This window comes from Mustela erminea, chromosome 9, assembly GCF_009829155.1.
Source record: "Mustela erminea isolate mMusErm1 chromosome 9, mMusErm1.Pri, whole genome shotgun sequence".
Taxonomy (NCBI): domain Eukaryota; kingdom Metazoa; phylum Chordata; class Mammalia; order Carnivora; family Mustelidae; genus Mustela; species Mustela erminea.
This window is the reverse complement of record NC_045622.1, coordinates 32,916,092-32,931,250: the sequence shown is the minus strand read 5'-3', so window position 1 is coordinate 32,931,250 and position 15,159 is coordinate 32,916,092. Positions and strand designations below refer to the sequence as shown.

Below are 15,159 nucleotides of genomic sequence, written 5' to 3'. Positions count from 1 at the left end.
AGACTGAAGATGATTTGTTTTGAGAACCAACCACACTGTTCCATATTGAATTTAACCTTTTTATACATACGGTCAACCTTCCCTCTAAAATCATTTACTAATTTTTACTTTGGAATGAGATTGCTATCATTACTGAACCCTTCACAATACAAAGACAATAATATTGTAAATATTTTCATATTTTATTTCAATTCAATTTCTTTGATTGCTAGAGAAGATGAAATTTTTCATGTATTCATTAACCATTTGTGTTTCCTCTTTAGTGAATTTACTGGCTGTGGCTTGTGTCTATATTTTAATATACATTTACTTTATATAAAACTAGCTTCCCCACAATTTATCTATATACATAATATGGTGAAGAATATATTAGTAGTGGGGGGAAAGAATTGAAATTCTCTTTAAATTCAATCCGTTTTGGTCTCAGCACTAACTTTTCATCTTGGATCTATTTGCATAGACAATGGTGGATACTACATGGACCAGTGGAGAATGGGGAGACTGAAACATTTAAAAATTTAGTAAAGAAGATGACCCAACAAAAGTTAAACATAACATAAAATAGTAAGAAAGGTGAGAGGAAAATCATTAAAGAATGGTATCCTCTAACTCTAGAGAGGATTTTTGCTCGGGAAGAAAGAATTGGCTCATTAAGTAGATTGTTTCTGAGAGTTTGAGTAAAGCGAACTATTGGGGGAAAAAAAGTTATGTTTATTTTTTTCATCACCAAATTAAAATTTGAAAACTTTATAAGCAGATATAGAAAAATGTATACATGTACAAAAAATGTAGAAATCTTAAGTATACAGTATGAAGAAATCTCACAAACTGAACTCATCCATATAATCAACACAGTTTGAGAAGGTGAACATTGCCATCCTGTGAGTGGCCTCATTTGTACCCTTTCAGGTCACTATCCACATATCGATCTGTTTGTCCTGTTGTAAACACTTATATGACTGTAATCATACACAGTGCATATTTTTTGAATCTAGTTAGATTTATCCAGAATATAGGCTGTAGTGATAGTTTGTTTCTTCTCATTGCTGATTCTTTTTTTTCCACTGAGTGAATAGATTACGATTTGATGATTTCTGCTCAATGGTAGTTTCATCTGAGACACTATTATGAATAGTGGTGCCATGCATATCTTTACACGTATCTCTGAGGAAATATATATAGATGATTTTGTTAGTGTATAAATAGGAATGGAAGTGGTGGGTCATAGAGTAGATATATGTTCAGCTTTAAAGGATGTTTAGAAATAGGCTTCTAAATGTAGTTATGCCAAATTATATGCCCAGGTTAATATGTGACAGTTAACTATCACTTGTTTCAAATCCTTGCCTGTCATCAGTCAGTATTTTTTGATTATGGCATTTTAATGGATTTGTATTGTATCTCATTATGATTTTATTTCATATTCTTCTGATTACTAATAAATCTAAACCATTTTTTCATATGTATAGTGAGCATTTTGTTATCTGTGACTTGCTTTTCCTCCCAGTGCTGCTGGCTTAAATTTAACACTACTATTAATTCACACAGGATAGTGATTAAGAAATTTAGATAACGTGGGTATGGCAGATTTTTGAGGGGTTATGCTTCCACTAAGGATTCTCCTGAAGTTGTGTGTACAACTTCAGCATTCATCTGAGAATATATGAAAAGTATACATAATATCATTTGCTTAAAAGAATAACGTTGCAAGAGAATTCACAAGATGATAATATCAGTAACACCTACCAAGTTGAACCTTATAAAATTGTATTTTTCTAAAAAGCAACCAGGGTTCTAAAAATCTGAAATATAAAAGTAAATTAAGTTAAGTAAGAAATTTGAATTGTAATGCCCCAAAATAATTCTTAAAATTTTGAGTCACCAGTATTTAATCTAATTTCCCAACAGTGTTGGAAAAATATGTGTAACACAACTTAAGTACCTCTTATAACTATCATAGAGAAGACTTTGGATTGAATAAATATATAAATTATCACTTTATATATCAATAGAAATATTTTAGCTGCTTTTTAAAGTCTTAAAATGAATGTTTTTGTTTACTGTTTTTTGTTCATTTTTGTTTTGTTTTGTTTTGTTTTGTTGAGAGAGTGTGTGAGAACCAATAAGGGGGAGAGGCAGAGGGAGAGGGAAGAGAATCTGAAGCAAGCTTCTTGCCCAGCATGGAGCCAAGTGTGGGGCTCAAACTCGCCACCCTGAGTCATGACCTGAGTCGAAATCAAGACTTGGAGATTTGACTGAGTGAGACTGAGGCGTCCCTTGAATGTTTTACACTTTCAGTCCGTCATTTCCACCTTTACCAATCATATTGCCAACTAAATAGTCTCTGTTATCCGTCTTGTGGGTAATGAGATTAACTATATGCCCAGATGCTGACAAAGACTGTAACAGGAAAAGCTTAGAAATGAAGAGCTATGGATTCATGGTCCATGTTTGGCAAGTAATTTCAGTAAATCTCAAATATTGGATTAATTTTGCATACCATTTTTTGAAATAACCTTTATGTCATAGTAAAAATAAAATACAGAGATACACATGCAAAAAATTTGATCAATTTTTCTCAAGATTTTAAAGGATAAAGCTCTGGTTTATTAATAACTTATAAGAACCACACATTGCACATAATTTATCAGGGCTGTAATATGTCCTTTGACATATATAAAATTAAAAATAAAATGTTTTAGTCAAAAACAGCTTTACTAAAACACAAGTACACAATGAAACACTAATATATCTTCAATGAAGAGCTTAGACCTAGCTTCAAACAAACCATTATTACTTTGTTTTACTTTTTTCCTTAGTCATTATTGAAATAAATTGGACATTTCAAAGGTTTTTATTGTCCTTTTGTTCTCTATATGACTAAATAAATAAATAAATAAATAAAAACTGCAATTTGAGGGACCTAGATAGTTCAGTCGGTTAAGCAGCCAGGTTCTGATTTTGGTTCAAGTCATGACTTTAGCTTTGTGAGATCAAGCTCAGGGTCAGCCTCTGTGCTCAGCTGGGAGTCTTCTTCCTTCCTCTCTCTCCCTCTACCCCTGCCTACTCTCTCTTTCTAAAATAAATAAATAAATCTTTAAAAAATAACTAAAACTGGGGCGCCTGGGTGGCTCAGTGGGTTAAGCCGCTGCCTTCGGCTCAGGTCATGATCTCAGAGTCCTGGGATCGAGTCCCGCATCGGGCTCTCTGCTCAGCAGAGAGCCTGCTTCCCTCTCTCTCTCTCTCTGGCTGCCTCTCCGTCTGCTTGTGATTTCTCTCTGTCAAATTAATAAATAAAATCTTTAAAAAAAAAATAACTAAAACTCTCTTCTATTTACATGGGTTTAGCCTTTGCCATTAGTAGAATTACTGGGTTGTTGGAGGAATCTCAGCTTCCCTGCCCCCTACCCTGGATGAGAAAGCTCACTTAAAAGGACTTGCGCACACCTCACTGCAAAATCTCTAGGACAATTTGGAAACATTGTCAAAGGTAAAATGTGTCCTGAAGGATTTTATTTATTACTGTGGGTCAGATGTTGAATGCCAGAGGTGGTCTTCAGTCATACTCTATACTTATTTAAAGCAGTTTAAATGTTAACATCCAGTCATAGGTTTCATACTCCATCTGAGGCACCAAGGATCAGATTCCTCTAATTATCCATAGACAAATTAAACAAACAAAACAAAACAAAAATGCAGGCAAGAATTATTTTTAAATGAAGAATAACTTTCTGACATGAATTTTGCTTTTCCTTATGTTCTCTTTTCTTGTTCCTATATGTCTCATTTATTTTCTGGGAAGGACTATCTAGGGCTTTTTTGTACCTTGCTTTAGGAACAATTGTCATAGTTTATTAATCCCATTTATTTTCAGCAAGGAGATAGAAAGGTCTTTGGAGATATTGAAGATTCCCAGGCACATACAACCATCTAACATGACTACTTCATAATGTGACTGAAAAATCCTTGTATTCAAAATTGTCATTTCTTAGGTTCTAAACGCATTAGAGTAGAGAATTAGACATAACATATGGAAACATTTTTTAGGTCAACAGCAATGTAAATACAGTCATCATTCATGAAAGAAGTCCTGGTAAACTCACGTTCAGAATGCTTTCTTAAGTTAAATTTGTTTTATTGCAATAATCACTTTTTTTTTTAAGATTTTATTTATTTATTTGACAGAGATCACAAGTAGGCAGAGAAGCAGGCAGAGAGAGAGGAAGGGAAGCAGGCTCCCCGCTAAGCAGAGAGCCCAATACGGGGGCTCGATCCCAGGACCCTGGAATCATGACCTGAGCTGAAGGCAGAGGCTTTAATCCACCGAGCCACCCAGATGCCCCTGCAATAACTACTTTATATAAAACTATCAATTTCAATTTGAAAATTCCTATTGTAAATCTATGATCACTAGCCAGTAATTAAAAATTTTACCACTTGCATCTAAATGGACTACTCATCATTTCCAATAATCTTCTATATTAACGCAAACACATATAATTCCCCAGACTTCTTTGAGTATTTACAATTCATTTTCAAAATAATTTGAAGAAAAATGGATTCATGAAAGTGGATTATGACAAATTAACCTACAGAATGGTAAATTAAGGTGAGGCCCAAATCCATAGGATTTCATTTACATGTTCAAAGGTTGGATTTGGCTTCAGAATTTATTGCGTTCTTATACAGGTTGGAAGATAGAAAAGAGTTCTGAATGCCTGTTTTATATTTTCACCTTTATGAGGTATAATTGACAAATAAAAGTGTAAGATATTTAAAATATATAACCTATAACTGATACACATATACATTGTGAAAAGATTCCCCCATCAAATTACTTAACTCATCCATCACCTAACATATTCAGCTTTGGGATGGGATGGGGGAGAGCATTTAAATTCTATCCTCTTATAAATTTTAATTATATGATACACTGTTACCAGTTCTAATCAATGTGTTATTAGATCATAAAACCTTATTTATCCTACAACTGAAAGATTGTGCCCTATTACTCACCTTTTCTTATTTGCACCCATCCCCCAACCCCCTACCTTGCAAAACTGTAACTTTTCTACTATTATGTTCCCATGAGTTAAAAAAAAATTTTTTTTGCTTCCATATATAAGTGAGAGCATACAGAAGTTGTCTTTGTCTGGTTTATTTCAGTTAGCGTAGTACCCTCCAGGTTCACACACGCTGTGTTGACAGTATTTCCTTCTTTATCATAGCTGAATAATTTTCCTGTGTGTGTGTGTGTGTGTGTGTGTGTGCATCATATTTTATCCATTTATCTGGATATCTATCCATTATTCACAATAGCCAAGACACATACACAACTTAAGCATCTGTTGTTGCTTAGTTGCTTAAGTTGTGTATGTATCTTGGCTATTGTGAAAAATGCTGCAATAAAAATAAGAGTTCAGACATCTCTTGTAGATAATGATTTTGTTTGTGAAATGAGCTGCAGGATGATATGGTAGTTCCATTTTTAATTTCTTAAGGAATCTCCATACTGGTTTTTTATGGTGGCTATACCAGTTTACATTCCCACAACATCGTCACCAGCATTTGTTATTGCCTGTGTTTTTGGTAAAAGACATCCTGACAGTTGGTGAGGTGATAACTCATTGTGGTTTGATTTGCATTTCTCCTATAATTAGTAATGTTGAGCATCTTCTCATGCATCTAAAGGTCGTTTGTATGTTTGCTTTTAAGAAATATCTATTCAGGTCTTTTGCTCATTTTTGTTTTACTTCATTTATATTTTTATTTTTATGTGACTTGAAAATAGTTTCTCTCATTCCCTAAGTTGCCTTTACACATTGTTTATGGTTTCATTAACTGTGCAAAGCTTTTTGGTTTGATGCAGTCTTACTTTTCTCATTTTGCTTTTGTTGCTTTTGCCTTTGATGTCAAAACAAAAGAAATCTAACACCTATGTCAAGGAGTTTATACTGTACTTCTTCTATGAGTTTTATGGTTTTAAGGTCTACATTCAAGTATTTAATCCATTTTGAGTTGACTTTGTGTATGGTGTAAGACAGAGGGCAATTTCATTTTTTGCATGTGGTTGCCCAGTTTTGCAATACCATTTTTTTTTAAAGATTTTATTTATTTATTTGACAGACAGAGATCACAAGTAGGCAGAGAGGCAGGCAGAGAAAGAGGAAAGCAGGTTCCCTGCTGAACAGAGAGCCCGATATGGGGCTCGATCCCAGGACCCTGGGATCATGACCTGAGCCGAAGGCAGAGGCTTTAACCCACTGAGCCACCCAGGTGCCCCATGCAATACCATTTTTGAAGAGATTATCTTTCTCCATGATATACATTTGGTTCTTATTTCACAAATTAACATATCATGTATACATGAGTTTATTTCTGCGCTTTCTATTCTGTTTCATTGATCTGTGTGTCTGTTTTCATAACAATACCATACTGTTTATGTTACCATAGCTTTGTGATATAGTTTGAAATCAAGAAGTGTATAATATCATGTAAAGTCAGCTTTATTCTTCTTATCAATATTGCTTTTGCTATTTGGGGTCATTTGAAGTTCGACACAAATTTGATGTGTTTTTTTTTTTTTCTATTTCTATGAAAAGAGATGTGAAATTCTGATAACAATTACATTCAATCTATTACTTTGGGTGGTATGGATATTTTAATCATTAATTCATTCAGTCTATGAACATGGAATATCTTTGGATTTATTTACAACTTCTTCAGTTTCTTTCTTCAATTCTTAGATTCTTCAGTGTGTGGATCTAATCATTGGATAAACGTATTCCTTGGCATTTTATTCTTTCTGGTGCTATTATAAATGGGATTGTTTTCCTAATATCTCTTTCTGATTGTTTCAGGCATTTAGAAACACAACTTAATTTTGTATATTATTTTTGTATCTCGCAACTTTATCAGATTGGGAGTTGGGGGTTCCCTCTTGATTGTATGCCAGTATGTTAGGGGTGGGGTTTATGTCAAGAGTGGGTCTCAGTCTTTTCTACTAATTTCAATGTGGGCATTTTCTTATTCATCTGATGAGTTGAAGTTGCGCAGCTTATTTCTGGTTCTCTTTCAGAGGGAATTACTCCATATATAGCTATACGTTTGGCGCATTTGTGGGAGGAGGAGACCTCAGCTGCCTTTCGTGTCACTGTTTTGGTCTACTCCCCAGAAGTTTTAATATTTCATTTGTACTGGGGGTGACTGGCACAGATAATTGTAATTTAAACATGGCAGTGATTTTGTCAGGAAAATTTCTGAGATTAAGTCCTTAACTAAAGGCTTTTGTGAGGCATTATCATTAAGAGATTTATTTTTTTTTTTTTTTTTTTTTTTAAAGATTTTTATTTATTTATTTGACAGAGAGAGATCACAAGTAGGCAGAGAGGCAGGCAGAGAGAGAGGAGGAAGCAGGCTCCCTGCTGAGCAGAGAGCCCGATGTGGGACTCGATCCCAGGACTCTGAGATCATGACCTGAGCCGAAGGCAGCGGCTTAACCCACTGAGCCACCCAGGCGCCCCTCATTAAGAGATTTAATAGCAAGATTTCATAAAGCTGAATAACCTAAGTGGTCTTTTAATTAATATAATTATTATCTTTTAGATACTCTTAGTATTCATGGGTGTATGAGACCGAATGGTAAAATAAAATTTGGGACATTAATATTAACAGTATAGTTTTATTCCTAGATATTTGTTGCCTTTGATCTCCTGTCATAATCCGTAAGCTCCACTGCATCATACTTTCAGTGTTAGGGGTATGACTTGAAGATGAAAGGAAGAGATTTGGGATCAGATTTATTAAGCAGTTTTTTTCAGCCTTCTCTTGAATGCGCAGAGGAAACCATCTGTGCAAGTTTGGGTTAATAAAAAGAAAAGTATATTGTCCTTTTAGTGTTCTGTTAAATCAGTTTGCTAATATTTTGGTGAGGACTTTGCATCTGTGTTCCTTGGAGATATTGGTCTATAATTTTCTTATATTGTTCTTGTCTGGCTTGGGTATGAGAGCAATGCTGACCTTATAAAGTAGTTTAGAAATATTCCATCATCTTCTTTTTTTGTATTTTGTTTTGTTTTGTTTTGGGGATTTTGAAAAAGGATTAGTATTAATTCCTTTTGAGAATTTGGTAGAATTCACCAGTGGAGACATCAGGTTCTAGATTTTTATTTGTTAGAAGGTTTTTGATGACTACTTCAAATTCCTTAGTCATGATGAGTCTGTTTAAATATTCTATTAGAAGAAAACAAGTGGTGCATAAACAATAAACTATGGATCACTGAATAAAACAAATTAAATTAAATTAAAAAAAACAAAACAAACAAAAAAAGAAGAAAACATAAGGAAAAAGTGTCTCTAGATATTAGTCTGGGTGATGAATTTTTTTAATACGATCTTCAGAGGATAGACAACAGAAGACAACATAGAGAAATTGGATTGCATCAAACTAAAAAGCTCTGCACAGCACATGAAAGAATCAACAGAGTGAAAAGTCAGTGAAAGGCCTATGAAATGGGAGAAAATATTTGAAAATAATACCTCTAATAAAGTTTAATATCCAAAATATAAGGGGGTGCCTGGGTGGCTCAGTGGGTTAGGCCTCTGCCTTCTGCTCAGGTCATGATCTCAGGGTCCTGGGATGGAGCCCCACATCCATCGGGCTCTCTGCCCAGCAGGGAGCCGGCTTCCCCCCTCTCTCCACCTGCCTCTCTGCCTACTTGTGATATCTGTCTGTTAAATAAATAAATAAAATCTTGGGGGGCCGGGTGGCTCAGTTGGTTAAGGCCTCTGCCTTCTGCTCGGGTCATGATCCCAGGGTTCTGGAATCGAGCCCCACATAAGGCTCTCTGCTCCGTGGGGAGCCTGCTTTCTCCTCTCTTTCTGCTTGCCTCTCTGCCTTCTTGTGATCTCTGTCTGTCAAATAAATAGGTAAAACCTTAAAAAAAATAAATTCTTTAAATAAATAAATAAATAAATAAATAAAATCTTTAAAGAACATACCAAAAAAAAAAAAAAACCCACCTCCAAATATATAAGGAACTTTACTCAATAGCTTTAAAAAAAAATCAAATTACCCAATTAAAAAAAAAGTGGGCAAAGGACCTGAATAGAAATCTCTCAAAAGATTTCATACAAATGGCCAATAGAAATATGAAAAGGTGCTCAACATCATGAATCATTAGGGAAATGCAGATCAAAACCACAATGAAGTATTCTCCCTCATATCTATTAGAATGGCTATTATCAAAAAAACAAAAACAAAAACAAACAAACAAAAATGTTGGCAAGGATGTCAGAAAAAGGAATCCTTATAAATTGTTTTTGGAAATGTAAATTCTTACAGCCATTATGGAAAACAGTATAAAGTTTCTTCACTAATTAAAAATAGAACTACTTCATGATCCAGGAATCCTACTTCTGGATATATATCCTAAGGAAATAAAATCAGTATATTGAAGAGACATCTACATGCTCATGTTCATTGCAGCATTATTCACAATAGTCAAGATGTAGAAATAACTTGTGTCTGTTGAATGGATAAAGATGTACTATATTGTATATATACACAATAAAATAGCATTCAACCATGAGAAAGAAGCAAATTATGTTATTTGAGACAACATGCATGAACCTGAAGGACCTCATGCTAAGTGATATAAGCCAGACAGAGAAAGATAAATTCTGTGTGGTCTTGCTTATATGTGGATCTAAGAAAGAAAGAAAGAAGCAAACAAAAAACACATCTAACTCAAAGAAGCAGAGAATAGAATAGTGGTTACCAGAAGTTGGGTGGAGGTGCATATGTGGAAATAATGGTTAAAAGGTATAAATTTGAGTTATGTAGGATGAATAAGTCTAGTGACCTAATGAACAGACATGTTGACGATACTTAATAATATTATATTTAACGTTTGAACTATACTGAGAGAGTAGACACCAAGTGCACTCTTCACACAAAATAATAACAATGTGAGGAGATAATACGTTAATTAGCTTGACTTTAGTACTAATTTCACAATGTGTATGTATATAAAGTCATTATATTGTACACCTCAAATGTGTCTAATTTTTATTAAAAGTTTCTAAATTGAAAAGAATTTAAAAGATGAACGTTTTGGTTAAAAAGCCCTAGCTCTGTTTGGGGTAGCAAGTTGCTACTAAATTTAAAGGTAAACTGTAGTGCCCTAAAAGTCTAGATGATCTTTTCCCAGAAAAATGCATTAAAGTTCCTGCCAGTTGTTGTTACCCTAACCTTCAAAATTAACATTTCACTTAAAATGATATATAGATTAATAGGCTTTACTGTGGTCCCTATCATTGTTTTCATTTCCCATTAAATCATTTATATAATGTGTTTTGGTTTCTGCCCTCTGTACTCCAGTGAACTCGTGCTTGTTATGATAATTAAATGTCTCTGGATACACATCAGTCTTTTTCTTTCTTGACTTTTCTGAAGTATTTGACATATTCTTTACCATTCACTCTTTATGAAAGCTTTCTTTCTATGGCTTTTTTGAAAAGACATTCTTATGATTTTCCTTCTACTTGATTTCCTTCTCCAGATTTTTCCAAGTCCCTGTTGCCAGATCATCTTCCTCTGTATATCATCTAAATGTTTTACATTTTCAAAGATGCATGATCTTCCCTCTTTTCTGTACATCTGTTTTATAAATTGCTAAAGCTCAGGGAGCATTTGAATCCAAGACACATTTTTTCAGAGTCTCCATGTCACTGTACATAGGCCAGGCCATTTTCTTTACAGCTGCCATTTCTATTTATATATTGATGACTCATATTTTCTTTTAAAATTCCAATTCCAATTTATCTCTTCAGTTTCAGAACTCAGTGGCTTATAGTCTGCTGTGAATTTTGAGATGGAGAGCTCTCATGTAACTCAAACACATATGTCCAACATAGGTCCATCATAGCCTACCCTCTCCTATTTTTGTCCCCTCACTCATACTCCTTCCTCACCCACATCCCCAACAATGAAATGTATACATTTTTCTTCTCCATCCTCTGTATCCTGTCTACCATGACATAGGTATTCATCTGCAAAGAAGATTAAGGCAAAAATATAAATGTTATTTCTTACTTCTTACTCCATATTTCAACTGTAACTATCAGTATAATACTATCTCTTACTTAGATTGTTTGAGACATTTACTCTTTTTCTACTCTTGTCCTTTTGGAAACCAGAGTGAGCTCACTGCTCTAAATAAGCCCCTTCTATTTCCTGAATTGCCATTTGGATCAAGTGAAAAAAATGGTATATAGCACACAGTACCCTTTGAGATCTCCCTTCATCCATTCTCTACTACTTCTCTTTGGCTGTTCTCCTGCACTACACCCCTGATAAACTGTCCACATCAGGTTTCTGATCATGTAGCTTCAGCATTTTCTTTTAAACTTACAACACTCTATAGAAGAGTGTTCTCTCTCTAAAGAAAGAGCACTTCTTGCTCTGCTAATTACCCTTCAGGATGTTTATTATATGCTATTTCCTTCACAAAGTATAGTTTTTTGTTTTTGTTTTCTTAGGGCTGTGTGAGGTGTTTTATCCTTTGGGATTTCCCATAACTGTCTTTATCACATTGTGACAAATATGTGATTTATAGTACAACTTAATAATTTCATTTCATTTATCCAGCTTTTATTTTCAAGACCAGCTACCTTCCGGGCTCTCTACTCTGTGTAGAAGGGCCTAGTTGTTTAGTTTTCTTATCTTTTTATAAGAATTATTTAGTAAATAAATATTATGAAATAAAAATGGCAGATAATCACTTGATAGTCACTTCACCCTGCTAACATTAATTGTTTTACAGAATTATTTATTTATTTATTTATTTATTTATTCATTTATTTGAGAGATAGAGAGAGTATGCTGGTGCTAGAGAGAGTAAGAGCAATGGGGAGAGGGAGAAGCAGGCTTCCCACTGAGCAGGGAGCCCAATGTGGGGCTTGATGTATCCTGGGATCATGACCTGAATAGAAAGAAAATGCTTAACTGACTGAGACACCCAATTCCACAATATTTTTTTTTTTTTAAGTTCACTCCATGCCAAATATGGGGTTCAAATTCATGATGTTTAGATCAAAGGTTACATGCTCCACGGACTGAGCCAACCAGGTGCCCCTACCTTGTTAATATTTAAAGAAATATAAAATTTACAGAACTGATATATCATTTTTTATATCATTTGCATTTAGGAAACATTATATGGAAGAACATTTCAGATGTTAGTTATTGTAGCAAAATGGATATTTTCATATATCACCAATTATTTTAACGTTTAGTTTGTAATTTGACATTGTGAATCTATAGTTTATATTTCATTATGCATTTTAAATCAGTAATTCTACTTCTACAGGTTTATTATAAAAATACTATTTTGAGTTATAGATAAATTTTTATTTATTCATTTATTTATTTTTATTAATTATTTTTATTAACATATAATGTTAATTATATGTACCAGGGGTGCAGTTTTATGATCATCAGGCTTACACACTTCACAGCACTCACCATATCACATACCTTCCCCAATATCCATAATCCAACCACCTTCTCCATATCCCACTTCCCCACAGCAACCTTCAGTTTGTTTTGTAAGATTAAGAGTCTCTTATAGTTTGTCTCTCTCCCGATCCCATCTTGTTTCATTTTTCCTTTCAAGTTATAAGCAAATTATTATTGGAAAGATACCATTAGAGTTTTCTTTTTTTTTTAAGATTTTATTTATTTGACAGACAGAGACCAGAAGTAGGCAGAGAGGCAGGCAGAGAGTGAGGGGGAAGCAGGCTCCCTGCTGAGCAGACAGCCCAATGTGGGGCTTGATCCCAGGACCCTGGAATCATGACCTGAGCTGAAGACAGAGGCTTTAACCCACTGAGCCACCCAGGCACCCTTAGAGTTTTTTTAAAGATGCAAAAGCATATCAAATATCAAACTGCATATGAAAATTCTGCACTCTGGAATAATACACATATTGACATTTAGGATGATCTTTTTAATGTTATGAAACATGATTAAGACATATGCTAGTAAGAAATATAGTATTCAAAAATTTTAATTGTAACTGTGATAATATGTGTAAATAAAAAGAGTGAAAGTAAATACAGCAAACTGTAAAAGTACTACTCTACTAATGGTAGTATAATAATGGCAGTATAATTTTTACAACATCTTTTCTAAGTCTTCCAAAATTTCTATTATGAACATATATAATCTACTTACAAGTAGAACATTATAATGTCAGCCCCCCAGGGTTATGCTAATTTCCAAGTCTAACCTCTTTTATGTATGTATTCATTCATTCATTCACTCATTCACCAAGTATTGATTGACCAACAAAAAATGAGAGAGACAAGGTACATCATCTTTCTATTTTACTGGAAGAAGACAGAACATGAGTAAGCAAGAAAATACATATATTAGTCAATCAAACATATAAATAAATAATTGGTAATTATAATGCATGCTACTCAGGAAATAAGCAGGCAGTAAATAGAGGGTCATGATAGAATGTAATTTATGAAGAAGTATGACAGGGGGTAGTGGATAATTTAAAAAAAAATCAACCATGTAAAGGGCTAAGAAAGAAGCTTCCAGGCAGGGGAAACAAAGTGCAGAGATGTTCAGATGAACATAAGAATGATATGTTCCAGGAACAGAAAGAAAATCCAGGGTGACTAAAATATGGCTGTGAAGAAGTGTAGGAAGGTAAGAAGGAGAAAACCGTTAGGGTAATGATAAGGGGTTTGGATTATAAGTGAAACAGAAAACTCTTCAAAGGCTATCTGGACTAATTATTTATTTTGTAATCATAAAGTTTCTTATAAAACTTCTTGATAAAGGAAATTGTATTATTGCTAATACTACATTTGTTCTACAAAAATACCTAGCATTCTACCAATTATATATTTATATCAATTTAAATAAATACAGTGAACAATGTTTAAAATTATTTATTATGTATTTATTTCTCTAACCCCCCTCTAACCTTCTTGACACTTGCCCTCCCCCATATTCTAAGACTCTGTATAATTCTGCTTATGCTACTAATCTAATCATTCTTCTTACTCTTTTCTCCAAAGTGCCATTGGTGTCCCTACTAGGCTCTTCCACTTGAAAAATCTCAAGTATTTCCACAGCTCCCACTTTCAAAACACTCCCTATCCTTTCCTCTCTTTGGAGGTAAAGATAAGCATTCCATATTGTGTTTCTAGCATAGATCAATCAAGAGAAACATAGCCAGTGTATTTCTTTGCCTCAGACATCTGTATGTGGATACTCTCTCAACTGTTCCTGAACTCTATATCCCAAAACTAATTTTTTGTTGTTGTTTCTTGAATTAACACTTGTATTAATAGAACTAATTCTATTAATCAATCACTCAAACTCAAAACCACAAATTCGCCTAAAATATGTCCTTGTGTCTCCTCAACCATGACTTTATCTCCTCCACTATGCCATCATACCGACTCACTGCTCTGGCATGAACCCCACTTCACACTCACACATATCCATTATTTTACTAGAAGCAACATATTTTTATGTCCGGAATATGTCTCTTCATTTCTGTTTCCAACTTTATTTTCTTCTGAAGATTGTTGGCTATCAAGTAACTGACAGGTAGGAGGGGGAAATGACAAATATAATAGGTGTGATTACCATATGCTGCACAGATGGAGAGAAGAAAGAAGGCATAAAAAGACACTGCGTTGTTATGAACTATAGATCTGTATTTTGCCCCACTATCAACAGCTTCTGGGGGGGACCAAGATCATGTATCTTGTAAAATGTAAAATTCATTCAGTCTTCTACTAGAGTAAATTAGACTCCCATATGGAAGTCAGACTTATTTTTAATTTTCAAGGTAATATGTTAGTAAGATATTGAAAATATTTAAATGTTTTGGTCACATATTGAATTAAATATCTAGTTGAGAAGAACACAATTGACTCCTGCTGATGTTTGTTAAGAATATACACAATTATATAATATAATCATGATACAAAAGCTTTCTGTTGCCATAAATTGACTTGACATTTCACTTTATTTATTAAGATATGTAGGAATGACCTTTAGCAAAGCTATGCATATATTGTGTGTTTAAACTTTGTTTATACCTAGGGGTGCCTGGGTGGCTCAGTGGG

General features: G+C 34.0%; 1 protein-coding gene across 2 annotated transcripts in view; it reads left to right on the top strand.

The window, feature by feature from the left end:
• CNTN5 (contactin 5) overlaps nucleotides 1–15,159 on the top strand; it is a 1,363,702-nt gene that overhangs the window by 89,645 nt on the left and 1,258,898 nt on the right. The window lies entirely within an intron of this gene.